The 4,017-nt window shown below is 36.1% G+C and overlaps 1 long non-coding RNA gene across 1 annotated transcript; it reads left to right on the top strand.

The window, feature by feature from the left end:
• Window positions 1-1,644: 1,644 nt before the first annotated feature.
• Window positions 1,645-3,414, top strand: LOC118439254. Its single transcript, XR_004837314.1, has 3 exons — window positions 1,645-1,943; window positions 2,029-2,163; window positions 2,712-3,414. It is a non-coding gene; the product is annotated as an uncharacterized LOC118439254 (long non-coding RNA).
• The last annotated feature ends 603 nt before the right edge of the window (window positions 3,415-4,017 follow it).

Raw genomic sequence — 4,017 nt, 5'->3', positions numbered from 1 at the left:
TCAAACTGTGTTCTACCACGGTGTTTTATTAGGAGCTCTTAAATTCCTCCCTCAACCAGGTTATCCCAATAGGGTTACTCATCTCAACTCAAAGTACGTAAAATTACGAGATAAACTAGAAATTTATAAATTAAGGATTTTGTGGCATTAAAAATTTATTTCTAGTTTATTTTCGTGGCCACGGCCGGATTGAGTTCCAAGTTAATCGTATTATTTTACGTTGTTTAAGTTCAGATGCGTACCCCTATTGAGATAACTCGGTTGAGGGAGGAATTTTAGAGCTACTAATAAAACACAGTGGTTTCTACAGAAATGCGAAATTCTTCCGTGAACAGTATGTAATTAGAAATTTGGCACTTGCCACACGGGGATCGTCCATATATTACGTCATCAAAAATTCTGGATTTTAGTACCCACCCACCCAACGTATAGGGTAGAAGTGAAAACTCGCAAATTTGTAAGGCAAAATTCGAAAAGTGTAATATTGATGGAATTTTGGGCGCGTTTTCGTCTTTTTTTATGCAAATATCTCCGCCAAACCTGCGCATTTGCAGATAGTTGCATTTGCAAATTTCATACTAATTTAATTTGTGATCAACTGACACCAGTTTCGTCGAAATCTGCGAGCATACGTTGGGAGACCTCCATTGTTAGTCCTAGTACAATCAAAATTACCCAGAATAAAGAAAATCTTCGGGCAAGTACTGCAAAAGTTTACATACATATTTCAATATCGCGTGTGAGGGTAGCATATTACATTGATGTATATTGGTCACTATAATTGTTAAATGTAAAATGATGAATGTATGAAAATGTTTTGTGTGCATGTGTACAATTGCCCCATGACGTGGTGGTGGTTGCCATGGTGACGTCACAGGGGGAAAAGTGGGTACGCGTCAGTCTTTGTTCTAAAGTCGTAGTAAGTAAGTAGGTGGAAAGTCGTCCACACTTGAGTTTAAGTCATCGTGGTAGGCGGACAAGAGTAAGAATTGTAGTTCTTTTTAATTGTTGCCCACGATTAATTTGTCAGTATAGTTAGTCACCAATCAACTCGTGTTGTTAGCAGAGCTCTGAATTAGGTTGACAATTGTTGATTTATTAGTAATTTGCCGTTTGGAATAAAATCCAGTTTAAGGAAATTACTAAACGTTTACTGCACTATTCACTCCGTCAGCTTTCTTTAAAACCCCGAGCAAGGCACAATTAAATATCTAGTAAAGACACTATACTTCGGGTAGAAGATAGCTTGGTTTTTCATCCTTTTTGCCATTAGAATTTTCACTAATTTTCCATTGTTTTTTCACCACCATGATCATGGTAGGAATAACTATAACTGAAGATAGGGAGCGATGAGGGGATTTATTAGGAAGATTGGGATGGAGGGAACATACGGCAACTCATTCGGAGGGAACGGGAATTGTACAACCATAGCCATGGCTTTGGTTTAAATTCTAAGTATGTATTTATAACTTTTCATAAAATTAGCCTTTTCTAGGAACCCTTGAGTATGTGTTGGGGATTACTAGAGTTTCTACCTTATTAATCTCTTCGTACCCTTGCCTTTCAGCATTTCTCTTGCTTAATATCTCAAAGCCGTATTCATAATAATGAATCCACCTGTTGATGCCCCCTTACATACTTCAATTCAAACTTATCCAAGCATACCAAAGTTTTGAGTATGGAATGTTCTTCTGTTGGTTTTTTTAGAACATGTTACCTTAGTTGGTATGCATATTATTCACTAAATCAGTTTTATTCTCAATCTTAGATAGGCGACTCTATCATCGACATCATTTTTGTATATTTATATAGACATATAATACACATATAATTACGTGACCTATTTAATTAAATCGGAAATCTAGCATTTAAAATATCCCATAGTTTTGATAAGTTTGTGTGGCAAAATTATTTCGAAACAAACCTGTTAGCAACCAATATAGGTAAGAAATACATAAAATATTCAAATTTCGCTTTGGATACAATTCTCCTCAGATACTAATAAATACTTAATTGTCATTTTCAAAGAGTTTAGAATCATCAATGGATCTCAATCAAGGTACAAATATGCAGTGTCCTCACTGCTCAAAAGCCTTTAAAACCAGACGGGATCTTAGAACCCACCTCTTCACGCATGACGAAAACGCTCAAGTTAATTGCGACGTAAGTGAATTATGCTGTCTAATTACAAGTCTCTCTAATTACTAAGCCGAATTTGTAATTAATCAGGACTTCATAATTAAAAAAACATTTTATGATATTAAATCGAGATAAGTAATTGAACCTTTACTAAAATCTCTACCTAGCCCACCAAACCTCAAAAATTGATTGTTGGTTTTTATTGAATTTCTGATTAAAGCCTAGTACTCAGCTTTTCACAATTAGACTCAACTTCTCCACATATTTATTAAATTACCCCTTAACTTAAAATACTTCAATTCGCATCGGTTTGTCATGAATTGACGCATATTCTCAGTTATAAGTAAAATATCGCTTAAATTACATTATCTCCACAACAGTGGGTTAACTTTTTCACGTGTAGAAAACGAGCTGTGTACTAAGCTTAACAATTTATTAAAATAAGCTTACTCATGTATTTAAACCTTTAATTAATTCCATTGTTTAATTAATTAGAAAGCCCTGTCATAAATAAATAGGCTTATTATTAAACAGGATAAATCTATTTAGTTACATACTTTTTTTTACCACAGATTTGCACAAAAACACTAAAAAATCCTCACGTACTCAGCCGTCATATGCGAACCATGCACAGCAATAAAGCAAAACCAGTCTGTTCAATTTGCTCGCAACAATTCTTCACTGGAACATCTTTACGGGACCACACGAGTAGAATTCATGGAACGACGGGCGAAGGAGGTGAAACATGTAAAATATCTCAGGGACAATTTGTCAATGCAAAATATTTACAAAACCACACATAAAATTCACACCGCGAGGGAAGGCTCCCGACACCCGTGCACATTTCCAGGATGTCTCAAATCCTTCACTTTACGGCGTGAAGCTGTCAAGCATTTCAAAAATGTTCACATCCAGACGATCCGGCCAAGACACCCTTGCCCGTTTTTGGCTTGTGGGAAATCCTTTCTGAACAAGAAAACCGTCCGAATTCACTTTAGAGCGGAACACGACGAGAATCCGGTCCGATGGAGGTGCACCCTTTGTGGCGTCCAATTTAAGAATAAAAATCACCTCGAGAACCACATTGCTACCCATACGAAAGAAAAGAGCTACAAGTGTGAGACATGTGGGAAGACCTTTATCCGCCTTTCCCGCCTCAAATTGCATCAGGTAAAGAAATTTTGATTATGAAAAAAATCTCTCGAATCCTAGAATACAGGGTGTTTCTCCCGAGTTTGTGCTGCAAGCGAACAAAATCTGGTCAACCTCCTAACCACAAAGTACACAGATTTGTGTAGTATTTTATTTCCTTTCACGGCGAAATACACAAATGTGTGTACTGCATAAATTACCCTGACATCAAAATTTCTCAGATTATTTCTTCGGTAATTTGTGGAAAACTCGATGGGAAAAAGTGGATTTTTTTCGATATTTTTCTTCACAAACTTTTGAATTTTCCCCATATCGGCCAATGTTAAAAAGGGGATTTTTCGTAGACAAAATTTATGGTAGACAAAAGTAAATAAATATTTTGTGTACCCTTTCAAGTCGCAAAGTTTTGTCACGAATTCCTTAATTAATATGGTTCCGGAGGCAGTGTCAACGCAGTCTTTCTCATTGCAATCTGTCACTGTTTCTGATAATCTGGGCGACGTTTGCATAAGTTCGTCTAGTATTTTCGAGGAATAAAATGAATTTCTAAATATAAATAATTTATTCATACATAATTAAATGAGTATTGCTACCTGCTGATAATAATCTGTCAAGTGCTCGAAAATCTGACCGATGGGTTCCTGTACTACTGCAACTGGCGGCGAGTTGAGTGGGCCTGAAACAAAAAAATGATGGCTGCAAAAACAAAATGATAAAAGATTTAAA

The sequence above is a fragment of the Folsomia candida genome, unplaced genomic scaffold (assembly GCF_002217175.1).
Source record: "Folsomia candida strain VU population unplaced genomic scaffold, ASM221717v1 Fcan01_Sc032, whole genome shotgun sequence".
Taxonomy (NCBI): domain Eukaryota; kingdom Metazoa; phylum Arthropoda; class Collembola; order Entomobryomorpha; family Isotomidae; genus Folsomia; species Folsomia candida.
The sequence above is the reverse complement of the archived record's forward strand: the minus strand, read 5'-3'. Positions and strand labels throughout refer to the sequence as shown.